Here is a 20,913-nt window from a genome sequence, read left to right on the forward strand (position 1 = left end):
TAGAAGATCTACGAAAATGTAATACCGAAGACCGGTAATTCTAATTATTCTGAAACTCCATGCAAGTTCTAATGACATTAAAAGAACACAATTTTCTTAATTTATTACAGCTAATACGTTTAAGGTTTATCTTTTTTCCCCTTAGCTACGTTGTTAAATCTCTCTTTTTCGTAAGTTTTTCTCCCTACCAACAGATGTCAGGAATATATGTTGTGACGTAATTTGGAAGTAAAACTACATTCCTACTGAGTCCTTGTTTCTTAACCAGTCGGTAATAATTTTAGCATTTGCTTCTAGGCGTTGGTCAGGGAGGTTATGGTTTTTTTAAAGAGTTCCCCAAAGCTCTAGAAATGGTGTTAAGTGAATTATTCTGGTTTTAGTCAATATTTGGAAATTACGGAAGAAGCTAGCATGTAATGTTGAGGTAAGATTATTTTAATTTTTTAGGTATGACAAAGAAGGGTCCCTCTTTCAAATTAGGCAATTTTACAAGCTTGGAGTCCTTTTGTGAACGGTGATCTTAAAGTGGAATAGGTCTATATTATTTAGGTTACAGAGTTCATTTATTTTACGAGATTTAGGCTTTCATGCCAAACACTGGAACACTTAACGGCGATGCAGCATTTAAGACCGTGAAAATAGGAGCTGGAATATTTGGACAACAAGTGAAAGGGAGCCAGAATATAGATGAAGTACAAAACCACGCGAAGTTGGAACTGTGAGAAGCACAAATTTCCTGGCCTATGGAATTGGGCAGCAAGATGGAAGAAAGGAAGTGGGAATGGAGATAAAATAAATGGATAAAAAATGGGTGCAGCTAGGGACCGAAGGGATACTGCGTTGCATCGCTTGCATTAATACCCTACAGTGCATAACTGAGGTGCACTTACGGCACCTGTCCGTGGGAATTGTATGTGGGGGGAGGGGGGCGAGTCACCGTTCTGGGTTAAGGAATCCTCGTTTGGAAAACTCTTCGTCCAGATAGGCGCTTTACGAACAAAGAAACAACGTGCATTGAATAGAAGAAAGGAGGATAAAAGTGGTGAAAACAATTTAGACTAATTTGGTTTTATTTTCAAAGCGTAAAAGGAAACATTCATGGCGAGTGGAGTAAGTAAATATTGTCAGTTTCTTGCTTTTGTGTTCAAGTGCTGGTAGTTTTCACATGTACTCTGACCTAGTACTTTTGAGTTTCACTGTATTAGGTTAGTTCAGCGGCTGTTCGTAACTACGCAAACCTTGTCAAAGCTTTTGAGTTAAATTTCGTTGGCGAAAGTGCAGACGCATCCAAGAATATTTTAAGAAACTTAAGTCCTCGTCTTCACAAATCATGAAGCTGTATATTTCAGAATTTGAGTTAAACTCTCAAGTATGCATTTTGCCTGTCTTAGGTAAATTTTTTCCCAGCTCTCGACAACGAAGTTTTTGCCAGCTCTAAAGTTTCTTCAACATATTGCAAAATAACGTTGAAATAGATACCAAATTTACCATTACTGCATATTTATTGATGGAAATTATTACCCACTCTTGACTTTTTGTTTCGATGTTCACCCTAGTCGGGCATCAGAACGATTTTTTTCCCCTAATGATTTGTGAGCAAGGATGGATAGTGCATTTTGAGTGTACAGTATTTTCATCTGGAAATGTGGGTACGTGGTTTTGTAATGCTGAACCCGACTTCAAGTTAAAAAAAAAAAGCGTCAGTAAAGAATGCTTTGGTGCTGACATGTAACTCTGTTCCCTAGATTGTATCTGCTGTATTGAAAATTTTTTGTTTTTAACGTATCTGATGCTTATTTATGTAGCTTGTGCTAGTTTTGGAGATACTGGACTCTCTTTTAATCTAAGATTATGGGTGGCATCCGCGGGAAACTGCTGTTCAAAATCGCTAAAAGACTATATGCGTAAAACTGCCTTTTGGTTGTTTAAAATCAAATTGTCTTCCAAGTAGCCTAATCGTCAAATTCAGAGCCTGCACAATTCAAAATTCGTTTTTGCCTGAATACATATAATTTTTAACGGTTTGGTTTCTAAATACATTATCTAAAAGTCACCATGTTATTTCACAGATTATTCTCAAATCCTGAACACCCGCGATGGTGAATCCATGACGGAAGCAGAAAATAAAGTGGCGTTGGTCAGTAGAGAAAATAGTCTTCACGAACTGACATAACATGACACCAAAGCATTGCTGGCATTAGGAAGGCAAATATGCCGCTTCCAGTATTATGATGAGGAACGCTTCCGAAAGAAATTCAACCGCTTTTATCAAGCATTTGCAAAGATTTTGCCGTAAAAGTAAAAGGTCTCTAATGCTTACTGAAATATTTGAATGAATTTATTTATACTTTTATATAAAACCATAAATAGCCAGCACCTTAATAGTGTCATCAGAAGCCGGATAATTTTGAACTGAATTTCTCACAGTTGAGCAATTAGTTGTGTAACACCGGATAACGTTGGCCGCTTAAGCATTTAAATAATGGACGTCAGCTGTCAAGGGGATATCACTTGCTTTCGGGGGTTTAAGTCTTTGGAATCGGCTTCGCCGAAGACAATTCTTACGGTCCCGTGGTCAACGGCGCCGCAGCCTTTTTTCCAGTGTGTAAATGCTAGCTTTGATTGATGTAATCATTGTGACCGATGACGTTTTCGTATTCAATGATGACGGGTTTGGACTGTCATGAATCAATTACATTCGGCCTGTTAAAAGATTTCTAGCCCATTTGCTGCAGCTCTTTAATATACATATAGCTTTAAGTTATTTGATTTTTCAAGCATTTTTTTTTTAACCTAAGGTATTTCCTGAAATTTGTAGGCATTAATTAAATATCACTTGGTAACAATTGTGCAGGGCCAATAGTGGAGGGCCAAGTAAAAAGAAATTGGGTTATGAAATAATAAATTGTTTTTAACTGATAACTTCTGTGAATGGACGCTAATTAACAGTAGTACAAGGCTAGTTGTCACTTAAATGAGGTGGACGAAAATACTCAGTATGGGGTTCAGTTTGCTTGGTAAGTGGCTTATCATTGTATCAGATGGCTTGTGTATGACAGTTTCACGCCAAACACACAAAAAGCAAATCATTTTCTGACTGCATATTACGTGTTTGTGAGCTTTTAGCTGTTGTCGTTGGGGCAAACTGCCATTTCTTGTTTACTCTGCCCTATACCTTAACAATTATGAGGACTGTGGTCGGAAATGTATGGTTTTCACCACAGCACAGGCTCAACAACACAGGTAAATACTGAAACAAGAGAGATAAGATTGCGCAGATTAACCAAGAAAAGATAGAATTGTTTTACAGATTTAATGTCTGAAGAAAATAAGTCCTAGGATCCATCTGCTTTTGAAGTGCTAGTCATTTAGGTTATTCAGTTTTGTGAATTACGCCCTGATCAAAGGAACGTCTCATAATCTTGATGTAGGGGTACTTGTTAAAGTTATAACGGGTCCAGTGCAATAAGAGAATTCTTGCATGAAGAGTTGGTTCTAAAAATTGATATCTAGACATGGAAATGTGAAGGTGCTGTGACACTTGTCTAAAAGATTATATGCAGCATAGATTCGATAGGTCTTGTTTAAGTTATACCCCGAGCCGTAGGTTCAGTATGGATCTGTGTTGCCAACAGATAGTTTAACTTGTCACCAGTTATTGAAACGTTTATAGACTGTCAAGCTTCCGCTTCATTACTCAAAGAATTTTGAAAGAAATAACTGATACTTTTCTTACAGGTTATGTATGTCATTAAGAAATTGCCAGCGAGTATGGCTTAAGACTACTTCATTGTGATATTGCTTTTATGATGATTGTTAACCTAGCTATGGTTTGCTGATCAAAATACATTAATTTTGAAGTGAATATAAAAATCTAACAAAACCAGTTTTATAACTAGAGATTTATAACTAACTTATAAAAGAATGTTTGAGGGCGTAACAAAAGTTTTAAGTAATCGCAAAACAGGCCCATAAGGATTCTGAATACTTAGGCTGCTGCGCATAGTTCAGATTTTTTTTTTTTTCAGGAGTACAAAAGGAATTCAATGGGTAGACAAACTTAAAACTCCGGTGTATCCCAGATTCCTCGAAAGTTATTGAACGGTTGAAGTCTGTCCTGTTTTCTGGTAAATATTTGAAAGAAGACGTGTGTTTTACCTATAGTTATTAACCAACTGGTACAACAGGCACTCGTTTGAATTGCATACTACTACTACCACCACCACCATTAACCCCCACTACCAACATCATCAACACCCCTCTACCACCACCACCCCACGAGCATTTGGATTACTGCTACAACTACTGCCATCACCATCTCCCCCCAACGACCATTTGAATTACTACTACTGCACTACTACAGCTACCCCCACGACCATTTGGATTACTACTACAACTACTACTACACCACCACCACCGCTTCCACGACCATTTGGATTACTGCTACTCCCCACCCCACGACCATTTGGATTACTACTACCCGACTACTTTGGATTACTACTACCCCCACGACCGCATTTGGATTACTACTAACCCGCACCTCCACGACCATTTGGATTACTACCCCCCACAACCACTCCCCCGCCATCATTTGGATTACTACAACCACCATCACTTGTTTATTCTACTATTTCTTACTCGAAGACAATTTTAAATGCAACATCAGAACTAAGTTTCCTTTCATGCTGGGTAGTTTTCCAGTGCCCTGAAGTAGCGGAGAATATTGAAAGACAAATTAAGGCCTTTCAATTTGTTAACATTTTTGCCTATATTCAGGAATGCTAGTAAGAAAACTTACAACTGCTGTTCACAGGTCGGTGCAGTAAATGGTAAATATTTAACGTGATGATACTCGAAAACTTAAGCAAATTGTAGGTGCTTTACATTCTGTATCCCGTAAGGGGGTTAGTGCCGTCAGTGAACCTCATGCGGTGGCATTGTAGGCGTTACTTAAGGTTCTTTGCAGTGTGCCTTCGACCCCTAGCTGCAACCCTTTTCGTTCCTTTTACTGTACTTCCTTTCATATTCTTTCTTCCATCTTACTTTCCACCCTCCCCTAACAGTTGAGTCATAGTGCAACTATGAGGTTTTCCCCCTGTTACAACTTTCAAACCTTTTGCTGTCAATTTCCGTTTCAGCGCTGAATGACCTCATAGGTCCCAGTGCTTGGCCTTTGTCCTAAATTCTATATTCAGTTCAATTCAATTTACATTCTGTAGTCACGCCTACAGAACAGGATTAAAATCCAAAGAGCTGTAGGAAGTGTGTATTATAAAATTATGTATTCCAGTACACTGCAGCTGTACTGGCTGTATTCCAGTACACTGCAGCTGTACTGGCTGTATTCCAGTACACTGCAGCTGTACTGGCTGTATTCCAGTACACTGCAGCTGGAAAATGCACCGAGGCCTCAAATACTATCCTAGACAAGACTAATAGAGAGTAATATCATTCCCAGTTGTTGGAAGTTGTAAATTTTTTTTTAAACAGTTTGTGTTGCTATTATATTCAGGATATGGGATAAGCAAAGTAACATCCAGAGAATGAAGTAAATTATTGGAGATTTTTTTTGCGTGTATTGGAATTTTCTGCATAAAACTGATTATAATTATAGTTTTTTTTTTTTTGCAGGAACATTGGCGCAAGAAAATGGAGCGGAAGTTAACTAATGGTGAGGTGGATTTTTATGGAAATGAAATTAAATGACTACAATAATACTCCAAAAGGAGAAGAATATACCACGAGTAAGTGTTCGGGTATTTTCATTTAATTTATAATATGTCGAAAAAGTTAAGTTTTTAAGGTGTTGGGGGGTTGTGTCAAGATCGTTGTAATCGGATACCTCTTCAAGGGTTCAGATTATCACCTGTTGTATTTTCATTGTGTAATTGCCAAAATAAATAAAATGCTTTGGTATTATTTTACTTATGCTCTATGATATAAATTTACTGTCATCTTACAGATTTGTATCTATCGAGATTTAAAAAAATGGTCGTGTTTCAGAATGTTGTAAATTTCAGAATGCTGTAAATTTGTGCAGAGTTTGATGAGGTTTTAGATCACGATATAAGAAAAGACTTAGGATTGTAAGCTTAGCAGTACTGATGCACATAAGTCATTTGAGAATTTACTATATCACTAAAGACGTGTATATCCCCCTAGTTTTGAATTAAGAGTAATTTAGGAAAATTTGACTGTTTTCCGTTCTAGGTGCTGTGGTGAACTTTGTCAAGCCGAATACAACTCCGTAATTCACTATATATCTTGAAAGTATCGTGATTAATCGACCGACATGTCTGCAAGGATTTGCTTTCTTCTGCACAATTGCCCTGTTGTAACTAGACGCCACTTCAACAAGACCTCTTCATTTCACGACAATTTTATGCCATTACTCTCTCATCAAGTGGCTCTCTCCAACATCAAGTCGATATGGACACCATATATATTGGAAAGTTTCGACGAACAAGGCTCCAGGCAGCTAGATAAAATTTTTAAGGTAGAGTATTAAAATGGGTTTCTTGTTCAAAACGAGCGTTTTTTTTCCCTGTCTTTTAAGGTGCTATTAGTTGTATCTGTTTAGTGTAAAATCTATTGTTCAGATTATTGGTTGTATCTCGATCTCCAGCTTTTGCTGCTAAAAACACTTAGGTTCCTTATTACCACTGGTGATGAAATGTTATGTTGGTAAATATTTCAGATTTTACTTTTGGTTAATTCAAACAATATTTGAGAAGACTTGACAATTGTCGGCCCCACAAACTGATAACCATTGCTTAGTTTCTTGCTGGCGCTCATTCATAATGAATCTTGGTTACAAATCAAGTGATTTGGTATATCTACTAAAAGTCAAAGACAGGAAAGGGAAGAATCTTCATTCTTAAGAATTATGTAACAGATTTGATCATGAATGAGAAATTGCTCTGGTTTTGCAATCCCCCTAGTCCTCACATTTTTTTTATCCAGGCATTTTTAATCACTATCGCCTTTTCCAAAGTCCATTTTTCTTTTTTCCAAAGTCCATTTTTCTTTTATCCTTGGTAAGCAAATTATAATTACCCTTTTCTGGTAAAAAGTCTATCGAAACAAATCTGTTATTTAACAGTTTCAAAGTTTACATTAAGATTGCCCCTTATCAAAAGATTGCCTCTTAGCAAGATTTCTGGATAGATCTGTCAGCCCCGTACAAAGTTCTTTCCTTGGGAACACAAACTTTTCAAGTTAAAGTTTTGTATGTAATGAAGGATTTGGGTTCGAGAACTTTGATCAGAATTATTCAATAGGTCAGGTCTTTTATAGAACAGATGCTTGAAAACCTGTTACAGGTATTGTATTTTTTACAAGTAAACTTCCTAATATAGAGCTGGTGATAATTCTGTAACTTTTATCCTAAAAATACGCAGGGAAAGGTCTCTCTCTCTCTCTCTCTCTCTCTCTCTCTCTCTCTCTCTCTCTCTCTCTCTCTCTCTCTCTCTCTCACACCTTAAAAGTCGGAAAAAATCAGTATCTGCTTTGCTCTGATTTGCATCATTGCGCTTTCTCAAAAGAGAATTCGGGAAATTCTGAATCATCCCATTGACTGACTTGAAAATATTCTTTTCTGAAGAGTCTCTAAATCTTAGAGAGGTGCCTCGTGCTTACACCTTTACTCTCTCTCTCTCTCTCTCTCTCTCTCTCTCTCTCTCTCTCTCTCTCTCTCTCTCTCTCTCTCTCTCCTGAAAAGGAAAGACATACTTCATGAGTTCATATTGCATAACTTGGTCGCAGCTGACATCCGGTTACCTTCTCCCATACACTTGCACACTTTGTACTTACTACACACCTGCACACACACACACACACACACACACACACACACACACACACCCCTGGGCAATCCTCCAAATCTCTCGAGTTTTGCCTCAGCGATAACACAGAGGTTCTCACGCCTCAAATATAAATGACTAAATTGCTGCATAAAAGCCTCTAGTACTGAACTATTTTAAGGTTCCCAGAGCTTTTGTTCAATATACGCCCTCATTCATCTTGATTTGTTAGTGGTGCAAGTAGGAGTGTTAACTGATGTATGTCATGACAGTTTTGATATACAGTACTGTACACGGTAGAGACTCGTTCATGACAACTCAAGACGTCTTAACGAGTAAGGTCCGCAGTCATAAAATGTCTTTTCATTCTCTATTATTAAGAAACTAAAAATTCTCTGAGTTTATTTCCCAAACTATTTTTAGGCCTTATCGTGTGTCATTTGGATTTATATCAATCCTGTCGTGTTATGGAAAGTTTTCAGTTCCATTAAGTCCTCTTATTGTGGTGTATTATGTCATTTTACTGTGCAGTGGTATATTTTGAATAGGATATTAATTTTGTGAATATAACTTAAACTCAAATTCGTATCATGGCGGTCTTCAAATTGTTAGCACGTGCCTTGGTGGGAAGTAATAAGCAGTTCTATATAAGGGAGTAATGTGTAATTTCATACAAAAGCAGTGTATTTTTATATGTGCAGGAGAATATTGACCCAGATGGAACCCTCAAGGCTTCGTTTTAAGTGTTCAGTGAAAATTTAACCCCGGGTAATGAAGTCACTAACCATGTTTATATTGAATATATTATCTGAAATTACCTCCCTGAGAACTTTGCATTTCAATTTTCCGTATCACTGACTCCTAGATTTCTTAATTGATCGAGTTGGGGGGATATGAATTACCTCTTGATTTTAGCATTGATTTTAATGCACAAAGGAATGGCTGAATGAAGTAAAATTTTTATGAAAACTTTGATAAATGGATAAATTTTCCGTAGTTTCTTGCTTCCTCCGTGTTTCGTAATTAGCTGTAGTAATTCATGTTACGGTCTATTTTCATTATTTTTATGGACGAGATTAGCCTACAGTTACCATTTCAGTTATCTTTTCTTGGTGAAGTAGGTATTGTTAAGGAGTATGTTAATTTTGTTGGGGATGCCCTGTTACCACTTGTCAGTGTCTGATACATAGCATTGCTTTACTTTTTATGGCAGAAATTATTTAACGTTTCAGGAGAACTGCGTAATTGGTACTTACTTCTATGAGATGGCACTGTTATTTGATTCAGTATATGGAATGAACTTTTTGCTTTTCAAGAGCTATTAGTCATTGCTCTTGTTTGGAAATAACTTCGTTTTTTTATTTGGAAGTAGTATTTCCCATTTTTTTTTTTTTACATTCTTTGTTGCTTTTATATGGTTGGTAGATTTCTCTGGTATTAGAAGAAAACTTTCTTCTCTCAATTTTGTTTAGACAGCAGTGTTATCTGTATTGTGTTTTTCTTGCCTTATTGGTTTAGCTACATTTCTAGCAATGACAGCTTAAATGCTGAATTCTAGTAGTAATTTCTTAAGCGCAGGAAGTATCGAATGAGAAGTAGTCGGCCTTGGAAGGCTGTAAACTTACAGACTTGGAAAGCTATTTGCAGTGCCTCAAAAACTTTTCTCGCCTTGCCGTACGACTTGTATAGCATTATTTGTCTTCTTCAAAATACAAGCGCTTAAGGGTAGTTAGGTATTGTCCAGTAGAATGAGGGAATAGTTCATCTCAACTGTGAAAGTTTCTGGCGAAACTATCAAAACTGGACTTAGGCTTTGAATAAAAGTTTATATTGCAGTTATTAAATTTTTCAAGAACAAATGACTTGACTTTGTCGATGTAGACACATACACATACCTATAGACACATATTCTCTGGTATATAATTCCCTATAAATTTTGAGTTTTTGTACAACTGTTGGCCTAACTTAGTTCGAAATATTCTTGAGTACCGACCCAGTTCTTAAGGTTTTCCACTGTTTCTCAAGCACTACTGTGTATTTTGTACATACTCATTGATATATTGAAAGCCTTGAAAAAACCGTCTTATTAATTTAGCATTTTTTACGATACTTATATCAGGTGAACATTTGTTTTATATAAATGTTGCTTAGAATACTGTTGATATTTATTAATGTGGGAAAAGTTTTCCATGTGTTGAATTACGTGTTCTACGAACTTAGTTTGCGTAATTTAAATACATATGTTCAAAATAACTTTTTAGGTACCAAAATGTTTTTGTAGGATGTCCATTTTTTTTTATCGTTGTCACCTTTAATGGAGCTTACACTCTTCTCGATAAGAGGAAACGGTAGTTTCGTAACTGAGTTCAGTGACGTGGAAATAATATTTTGGCACATGGGTAATCATCTCGAGGGACCTAAACTGAGTCTAAGAAAATTTTATTTCATGCGTGCTTGTCAACAAGAGAAATATATTCATGCATTATCGACCGCTTCAGCTAGATAACTAGACATTTCTAAAAGTGTGCATGTTACGATTTCAGTGCCTGTGGTTTTCTGAATTTTTTTTTTATAATTTGTAAACGTGTTATGAAATTAAAATTAAGTAATATCGTTGACTTGTATAGGATATTGTGAATTTGAGGAATTTATATGTGACTCTTTGGATATCCTTTCAGGAATTTTTATTCATTGGATACCTCACCACGTGTCTGGAAAGGATTGTTGGTTTCATGACAGTAACTTCTCCCAATAAAAATTATCAGACCAGTGCAATTTTTAGAAATCGTTTGATAGGGTGAATGTTGTCCTGCAATGATTTTTGTTTTCCTGCAATGATTTTTGTTGTCCTGCCGTGATTTGAATATTTACTGATATCGGTTAGGTGACTTTTTTTCCCGCAGTGATTCACTGTGATAATCAAATGCCGTAGTATCAAGGCAGAATTTATTCTTTGACATTCATTGTCAACATTATCTTTCTCACTGTCCTTGGGATTTTCTTTTCAGGTGGTGTCCCTGAACCTTTTTTTAGTTGGTCTTCCAAACTAGAATATTCAGTTAAGAGAAGGTTCGGTTTCGTGCAGCAAGGTTTCCGGAAAGCCTATTTTGGGGAAGATTGTTTACAGGTTCGAGGAGATGTGATTGTTGGTTTACAGAGATCTCTGCCGAACTGTTTTTTTTTTTCCAAAAATTATATAACCAGGTAAGAAAAAAAAGCATTAAGTGTAATCAGGGGTATATAATAAAATTATTTGAAATTCTGTACATACAAGCTTTATAAAAAGCTTGTAAGTGGTAATATCACGCTGAGTAATTTTGTTCTGGATATTCAGTTGAACAAATATTTATGGCTAATATTTATATTGACAGGGTTGCTCCGTATTTGGCTGTCGGAATCTAAGCGCAATTGGGCATCTCAGAATTGAAATCTGCTTCTGGATCACAATAACTTGATATGATCCAGATATGAGTCTCCAGTGCGGCGTCTGAAAGAATTACAGCACTTCTAAAGCTAATTCGTCTGTGTTGGTCTGCAGATGCTATAAAATCGTGGAGACCATTGGATAAGTGAGTGAACGCAAAGCTGATAGACGGAATCCTGACCAGCGGAACCGTTTCCTCAGCATTAACAACTCATGGTGACTGAAAGATCAACAAGGCCGACGAACAGTAGACTGAATATAGCGAGCCGTCTTCACTACGCTACCCATTACTGCCGTCCTGATATAACCAGCGGAGCCGTTTCCTCAGTGCACATTAACACCTTATGGTGACAAAGATCAACAAGGCCGATGAACAGTAGACTGAATATAGCGAGCCGCCTTCACTACGCTTCAGTCCTGACTACCGGAGCCGTTTCCTCAGCATCAACAATTTATGGCGACTGAAAGATCAACAAGGCCGACGAACAGTAGACTGAATATAGCGAGCCGCCTTCACTTCGCTATCCATTATTGCAGTTCGTAGTCTACTCCCATATTTTCACTACAGAATTTGCATGTTAAATTAAAGACTGAAGTGCTTTCTCATTTGCGTGAAGTTTGCTTTCCCCGCAGGGTAAGCAGCATTTTTATTCTTCTGCGAGGCAGTTTAACGCAAACACCACTCGAGCTCCAAAACAGAAACTTCCATGTTGTCGTTGTTCCATCCCCTTTCTTCACTGAAATGTAGAATAAAGAAAAGTTAGTCAAACAGGATTTTTACTAACCAGTAGAATTATAAAAAGAATAAAATGACCAAAAGCGGCCGATTATGTGTAAAACAAACTTACCTAATATATCTTCCATAGCTGGGGTTACGTCCGCTTCCCAACCTGTGGCCAGGGCATTGATTTACATGTCAGCATTTGCTTTTCACACTTGTCCCAGTAGGTCTACGTGATACGTCATCCGTATAGTCCATTTCTTGTATAACGAAACCTTCAATCTGTTGGACTTCACCCCTTCAGTTTACTTATGTCTTGCCTGTGGACTTTGGAGCCACTCGTCAGAACATTCTTCCCTTGTTTTTCCAACATCTCAAAACCTGAAGCAACATTCTTCCGTGCACATGCTGCGAGAACACTCGTAGAACAATGTTCAAGGTGGACTTTGGAGACTCGAGAACATTAATAATTCATGCTTCCAACATCTCAAAAACCTAACAAGAAGACATTAAAATTCATGCTAACCAATTACTGCATGCTGCGAGAACCACTATAAGGCCTAACAAAGAGAGACGATTAATAATTCATGCTGCGAGAACCACTGTAAGACCTAACAACGTTCAAGGTCTATAAGAGACGATAAGTAATTAGTACCCCATCATGTCTTGTCAGTTTTGATCACACAATAAGACATATTGTATAAGATTGCAATCATTACCCAACAGACTGACAAACAAAATTCAACGTAAAATAAAAACCCATCAGGTTATTTAAAAAGTACTCACTTGAGCTTTGCAGCACAATACTACACCAATTTAGTTGATCGTTTGATTTATACCACCTTTGCATGGATTGCAATGATTTTCATCCTGATATATCGGATCTTAAAACTTGGTGTCCCGACCAATATGGAATAAAAAAAATGGGAAGAAAACCTGAACTCTACAGTTAAATGCATGATCGTTTACCTACAAGGTCTGTTACTAAATTTTCCGATATTTGTAGATGTCTGTTCCTCAAGAATTAACATGCAGGAATCGGAGGGTGCTACTGGAGAGACTTTTGCCTGTGAAAGATTTTTTTTTTTTTTTGAGCCGCCCAATGAAAATATACATTCCATCCTTCAGCTAATGTAATCTAACCAGCATAATGCTTAATAAATTTAAGAAAATTAATTTGGTTATTTTCATTATCTTTGTGCTCCTATTATACCCTCTCCAAGTAATCACATTGCATTTTGAACGTTACTGATGAAACTATTATTTTTCTCCAAGATATGGTTGAAAACGCACAGATAATTTCACGTTGTAAACTTGTATGTACTTCGAAATGGAGGAGTCAAAAAAGTGAATATCTAAGTAGAGTTTACATATACAACCCAAAAATGACAGACGTGAACAACAGCAAGAAACTTAAAACATTTGTGTGCTGGGAAGCTATTCAGTAGCGACCATGCTAAAAGATACCAAATTCAAAACAAAAGTAAAAACCAGTGTAAGTCTTTGTCTTAAAATTCTTCCTCAAAAATTCTTTTAAAAATATCTGAAACTACAGAAAACCCACCAAAAACAAGCTACTTCAAGAAAAAATTATAAAATAAATGAGCTACGTAACACGGGGGAGGATTTTATTTACAGCGAGTTAAAATGTCATCTTCGAGGACATACACTGCACGATTTTGCGCACTTTTTAATCTGCTGCTCAAAAGCAAGTTGTATGTTTTGGGCAAACGAAACCCTTTGAAATACAGGATGCTAATTTTTTTCGAATGTCTACATCTAGCTTAGTTTTAGCAAAAATATTCATGCTACTAACTGATGGTTCAAAATATTTTGAAAAATCCTTCATATGTAAAATACAAGAAATTTTGCAACTTTTAACGGGAAATTTACACGCTATTTACACGTAGAGCAAACAAGACTAAGTATTTTGTAAGTCGAACCTACTAAGAAATTTAACGCCGTCCACTTCGTTCAGCGCTTTAATTTACGGTATCGTCACTCAAGGAAAAAGTTTTACGGAACTTTTATTTCGCTCTACAAACATCTGAACCATTTATATATTCCTGCCAAGTTAAAAATCACCGGCCCCCTTTGAAAAGTTCCCTTCGGAAAGAGTGCTACACTTTCATTTTGCATGCAGAAATACTTCCTACAAGTTTTGTTCGTCGGATGTTTATGAAAACATCAATATGTGTGATAGCTAAAGCAACGTAACCTATTTTCAAACTTTGTCTCAAGGTAAAATATTTTAATTTTTAAAACAAATTTATCATTTCGTATTTCGCGAGAAAATGTTCATCTCGACGACATTTAAGAACTAAAACAATTGAACACTACTGAAATATGCTCACATTTAGCATTATTATTCGTGACCATGGTAGTTTTCGCTAATACCTTTGACTAATGTCCGTCTATTTTCACAAGAGCCAATTAACACACATCATCATTAAGGATTGAAATATGAAGGACATTGTTGAGGAATCAAAATAATGAGGGCGGATAGAAGTTAAAAGAAATTACAGGGTCAAAGAGAGAACTAGTTCCAGGCCGCCCCATCCACCAACAACTCCGCCCCCCACAACACACCCACCCCCAAGAAAAATATACAAGAGGTAAAACAAGAATTGCGGTGTTTAGGTTTTGTATGGAAACTCTTCGTAAAACAAAAATATTGCACCACAGAGAGAGAGAGAGAGTAAAAAACGAAGAAAGTTGGCAATAAAGCAAAACTCGACAGAGGGCCTCGGGTAAACTTGGGATATTGAAGAAATCAAGTTCCGATCGAGACTTAACTAAACCTTATATTTAGGTCAAATTTCTGTTCTAAATATACTTATTATAACGTAACTACTGAGTGTATTCAAAATGAAGCTGGCAAAAACAACGCATACTCCGAGAAACAGTTAACAATGAGGTTTATCCTTTCTTAATAGATGACACTAACTGGATGTCTCTCTTGCCTAAATCTTATGCATAGCCAGTTCATTATTTTTTAACTCTTACTAAAATATCTGGATTTAATCTGATTGGAATAGGCGGCCTTATTTCATTGCCAGCATCCTCATCTCTTTACAAGCCTACCTGAGGAGGCATCTTACATATGGACGAGTAAGTCGTTTTTCATGACAGAAGATTTCACATAAAAAAATAAACAGAACTTTGAGGAACGAACTACGCTCTTACATAGGCCTAGCAACCCGTCATGCGAGAATATGTGATGTTAAAAGGAGCTATGGAAAAGTATTTATTTCAAGGTATGCCAGGGCAAATAAAAGTGACAAGCACTGGTGCAAAAGACTTCAAGTCATGACGTAACACAGCTTCAAGTCATGAGATGAGAACTGACACAGAAATGAGCTAAAACTTGATGAAAAAAAATCAAACTGAATGAGTGAGGCGTATAGAGTGAAATTTATATTAAAGACTTGAAATGTAAGCAAGAAAGGCAGTACTGTAATGCCTGCACAAATTCTTTTCTGCCTTCACTGTATCGAAAGTGCAGACCTTAATTAAAAGCTTCTGCTGAATATCCAAGGTATAAAAAAATATAGACAGTTTGCAATATATTAGAGCTAAAATTCGTATTTTAAACAGCAATCAAGAGAAACTTCTGATTAAAAAAAAACCAGAAGGTGAACTATGGCAACATCACAAGCAGCTTCAAAATAATAGGATAGATGTCAAGGGTAAATTTTTACCCTAAGTTTCATTGCCGTGGCAACAACGTTGGCTGAAGCGGAAAAAAGCAGCAGGTGGAAAAGTTGAAAAAACTCAACTCGACAACACCTCAGAAGAAACTTAAATATATAAAAAGTGAATACATAATTGAAAGTGCACGATTGTCTTGCAACAGGTAAATCTTAATTAACTGTACACATAACAGAATTAGTAATAAACTCATCATTATTCAACTAAGCCAGTTTGCAACTGTTTTCCTCTCCAAACAATTACGAACACAGCATGCTTAAAAGAGGGTCTTACTACTGCTACTACTACTACTACTGCTACTACTACTACTACTACTACTACTACTACTACTATTATTATTATTATTATTATTATTATTATTATTATTAACTCATAAAGCTTACGATTATCTCTTACTAATGTTGACCAAGATTTTGTATTAAATAAATTTTAATTGTAACAATCAAAAGCCTTCATAAAACAAAAATGCAAGGACTCTGACAATACCCTCGAGGAATTTGTTCCCAAAACTTGATATTCGTTTTGGTTTGAAAACCGGAATAACAGTTTTTTTTTTTCTCTGAAAAAAATTTGCACTCTCATTATGAGATCTGGTCATGTTTCATCAAATACCCATGGGTCAGAGACGGGTTACCGGTTAGGAGATAAGTGTAAATTTTCTGCAGCTCTGTTTGTAATGAAGAACGGCACATTACAGACGGTGGGATTAACCGTTTTTATTTTATTATATCTATGAACACACGAAGTTTGCCCTTTGTTAAAGACGATGGCCTTTAGAGATGGGGAAAAGACCATCGACAGAAATTTCGGTCTGGTCAATGTTGTAGACCCTGTGGGTTTACAGCAACTTCATTTCCTTTTAAGCCTCACATTAAAATATTTATACCAACGGCATTTAATTTGTGGAATTAAAAACTAATCTTGTAAAACAATTCAGTTGAATTATTGGCTTCTGAAGCACTTCTCGAGTCACTGAAAATGACAGATTTGAGTGTTTTTTTTTCTGAACTGTTGACTATTGCAGAAGTTCTAGTAAATCCGAAACTGGGACGAATTTGGGCTATTATCTTAAGATTGCGTGATGTGATCTTTTATGTCTTAAATGTTTAATTTTAACAGTGGAGTATGTCATCGGCATTTGGATATCTGTTTTTCATTAATTGTAAAAATATATGCATGTATGAACCTTGACGTATAAGCCAAGGATGGGTCACCTTTATTTCGGAATATTGTTGTCGAGATGATTACGTATTCAAAAAGCATACTGACAAACTTGCCAAGAGGATTTATTATACTTAAGATGATTACTTGGCCACGCCAAAGGTGGAGCGAGTGTCATCCACTATTGTTTACCTGTACAGATCTACCGGAGGAGTGCTTGGTGAGACTAATATAGGTACTAAAGTCCAACCTTACGGATAGCATCATTGCCTTTCAAAATGCTGTGTGATGCAAGTTATATATTTGGCTCTCATAATCCATTGCTTTGAGCAAAGGCATTAGGATTGATCTGTCTACTTAAGTTGCAAGTTTTTTCTTTTTTACTTTTGGCTTAAGTGCACGCAAAGTGTGCTTTCTAGGTAAACTTGTGTTATGAATCATTCCTTAGAATTCTACTGTAGTCTGGCTGATGGATACTACAGTTTTCATTTTTAGTTTTCTAGCTTTACCCTGTTTCCTTCTGTCATGTAGGTTCGGGACATTATAAATGACAACATCTTCCATATTTAATATTTCCAGTTCATGATATCTGATATGTAATGCCGCTGACTGCCATCATGAGTAATATGCTACTTGAAACAATTCACTGTGGGATAACTTTTTCGTATTTATAAGTGAATGGCAAGTATAACACCTTTGAGGATCCTTCGTTTTGTAAACGAAGGCACCTGGATCTGAAATATCATTTACAAGGCATTTTGAATGTTGTACTTTAAAGTTTATGTACGTTCTGAAGGTCGCAGAAAGCGGCATAAGTTAACTTTTCAAATTCTCGACGATTATGGCATTTTAAAAGACTATATGTCACGAATACTTTCGTCAGTCTTACTGGGATCTTTGATAAGTTTTCAAATGTCACGACAAATGTTACGTTTGAGAGTGATGCCATATTTACGTTTCATGAATTGCCTTAAACATTAGTACAAACTTACTTGAAGACTGTGGTGTAATCCGTCCACCTCGTTACCATTATTAATTAGTGTAACATTCATATTTTTACGAATCTTGGTGTTTTTTTACGGGTTTCTTTATCTATACATTTTGGTTGTGCCACGAGAATATATATATACTTGCGTTTACGCACCCTCGGTCTTTCAAAGAGGTGCGATATGGGAGTAATAATGTCCTGACAATGTTCTGGAGAAAAAAAGAGCCTTTACGTTTATTATTGGACAAATTGACTTAAAATTGACGTATATTTTAATTTAAACACATTTGCGTTTTTAAAAGAAAAAAGACGCTTTAAAACTTAATTTTTAAGAACAATGATATGATAGGAATACCGAAATGAATCAAGACTTCTCAGTCTAAAAAAAAACGTATTTCATATGGAAATAAATAGGACAAATATTGAAATGGAATGTCCTGATTTAAACAAATTTAAATGTGCTGATTTAATAAACATTAACATTGTGGAGAAAAATTTTTGTGTAATCCTCTCGATTTAATCAGACTGTTTGCCCTATGATAAAACATGTTATACAATAACCAGCTTAGACTTTACATAATGACTGGAGAGGTTTTAAGTGTTCAAAAGGCCGGTATACAAACGGGTAATGACAAAATTTCATGTTTATGTTTACTGGCATTTATCAAAGTATTTTATAATAAACATATAACTCAAGAACACAAGTAAAGCACATAACAGCATAAGAAAAATGCTGTAAAATGAAATGTAAAATACCTCGCAATATATCAAAACTATAAATTTCATTCAACAAAAAATATTCGTATATGAACAGTCACGGTATTCCTTCGGCCCCTAGCTGCAACCCCTTTCGTTCCTTTTATTGTACCTCCTTTCATATTCTTTATCTTCCATCTTACTTCTCACCTTCTCCAAGCAATTGATTCATACTGCAACTGCGAGGTTTTCCTCCTGTTACACCTTTCAAACCTTTTACCGTCAATTTCCGTTTCAGCGCTGAATGACGTCATAGGTACCAGTGCTTGGCCTTTGGCCCAAATTCTATATATTCATATTCAATTTACGGTATTCTTATATCCGGGCATCAAGAATTTATTTTTTTTATAAAGCTTCATTTTTGTTATTTGGTCCTTTAAAAAACCATTTAAATCTAGAACCTTTATCAAATCGATGTCAATCTACCCGACTATAAAAAGGCATTTTTTATTGGTAAATCTGTATTTTGTTTTCGGTGTAGATCAGACCATTGGCTGCATATAATTTATTTAAATGTTAAACATCACCTTCACAGTGCTTTTCCTGAATTCGTTGCAATCGAAGTTGCTGTGTCATTTTTCTCAGCTAAAGATTTATTTATTTGAAGACTTACTGTCTTCATTACTATTCGTTCTTGCTTCCAAGCCTTTGGCTAGTTCCCATTATGAAATTTTTTTTGGATAGGTTATCAAAACCAATCGTCTTCCAGTCCCGATAACTTTAGCCTCCAGTTCTTTCAATGATTCAAACTTGTTACACTATACGGTTGTTTTGCACACAGCTGACATCTTGGTTTGCTACGACCCTAAATAGTTGACCATTGGCTTAAAAGTCTATTTTTACTGTAAAACTCTGTTTGCACTTTATTAGATGAGTTTAGTTCGCATAATGTTAACTTCATTGGAGCTAGTTATTGCCCACCTGAATATTTCGCCACTTGACAAGGCAATTTAAAAGCTACGGTGCATGTTAATTACCATAATTTTTCTGTATTAACCACTGAGTGTATTGTTACTGAAAAATAGTCAATATTTCGTGAGTTCTGTTTTTCAATACCAGGGCTCCTTACTCTTATTTCATGGTTCACCTTTCACCTTATGTTTACTAGAACCCATTTCATTACTTGTCTGCGGGACTTGAAGGATGCTGCCGTATAGTTTTATTTCTTTTCCAATTCATTGTCTGACATCCCTCAAGAGAGCAAATGACACCAAGTACGACCTTGCTGGTTCGATGTAGTATGAAATTCTACTTTTCTGTAGATCGCTTCTACATTCTCTACAAGGCTTGTCACCAGACTAATATAAGGTTATCAACGGACAGTTAGCATTCCTAATGGGAAGATTGAAATTCTTCAAGTGCATACTTAAAAATATAATACAATAAGGGTCAGAACTCGTAAGAGACTTTCCCTCGTTTGATCAAGTCATCGAATTTTGCTCTACGGTTGAGATTGCAAGACATGACTCCCCACCATATTCTTAAACTTGAACCTTATTCAGCATCGAAAAGCCTATCGAACCGGGGCAAGAAAAAAAAAAAAAAAAGAGTAAAGCAGAATATGCCCTAGGAAGAAAAACATCTTTCATAATCACACAATAGAAAACGGTTACTTTTATCAACATCTGAGGGTATTTTCCATTGGATCTGAGTGCTTACTTTAGTAACCACTTAAAACTGAGGGCTGCATTATCTGGGTCTCAAAGCATGCAATGTAGTTACAGCTGACATTCTGCTTGAGCAGTTGAGACATTTGCAAGAATATTCACTTGTAATCTAAGTAAATCATATAAATCGAAAGCTACAGACATGCAATGTGAAACCACAATACTATACGGCTTTATCTCTACATTTATCGGCCATAGACATTTTTATTGTTGCAAGTTACCAGTTACTCAAAAGCTGCTTTGTTCCGGTGTATTTAAAGATCGGCACTTTCATTTTAGATTCATGGTCCCATGAAAGAATATCTGCCAACACCGATTTTTACTCAACTATTCTAAATTCAGTTTTGATTCTACGGAAATGAAACTGCCCTTAGGCTACGTGCCGAGACTAAGATTGGGCGACAACAACGCGACCAAAGGTTCCCAAAAATTAATGACCCTTCGTTAGCACCGACTAGACATGTCAGAAGGTGGGGCTCATCTAAGATTTGAACTATAGCCCTGCTGCTTTTGCAAAACAAGTGGAGAAGTTACCCAATTTGGCAGTAGAAAAGGCAATGAATCTTAAGAGCTTTTGTCCTTACAACTATCTTCTTCATATCTGGAGAGATTGGTTCACTGTCTATCCAATATTTTTTCGCTTACGAGCAGTGCCTGAGTCTTTGAAAGTTATGATTTCTTTT

At 36.2% G+C, this 20,913-nt stretch overlaps 2 long non-coding RNA genes across 2 annotated transcripts in view; one reads left to right on the top strand and one right to left on the bottom strand.

Moving 5' to 3' along the window:
• The first annotated feature begins 291 nt into the window (after positions 1-291).
• LOC136833323 (uncharacterized) lies at positions 292-11,995 on the top strand. The gene is made up of 5 exons (XR_010851423.1): positions 292-424; positions 5,632-5,744; positions 6,211-6,496; positions 10,811-11,006; positions 11,174-11,995. It is a non-coding gene; the product is annotated as an uncharacterized lncRNA (long non-coding RNA).
• The window catches only part of LOC136833324 (uncharacterized), a 390,301-nt gene continuing 381,224 nt past the window's right edge, over positions 11,837-20,913 (bottom strand). The window contains exons 4-5 of the long non-coding RNA XR_010851427.1: positions 12,075-12,328; positions 11,837-11,963 (exon numbers count right to left, since the gene is read on the bottom strand). This is a non-coding gene — a long non-coding RNA (uncharacterized lncRNA). The remainder of the gene's footprint in view (positions 11,964-12,074; positions 12,329-20,913) is intronic.

The sequence above is a fragment of the Macrobrachium rosenbergii genome, chromosome 51, assembly GCF_040412425.1.
Source record: "Macrobrachium rosenbergii isolate ZJJX-2024 chromosome 51, ASM4041242v1, whole genome shotgun sequence".
NCBI lineage: Eukaryota > Metazoa > Arthropoda > Malacostraca > Decapoda > Palaemonidae > Macrobrachium > Macrobrachium rosenbergii.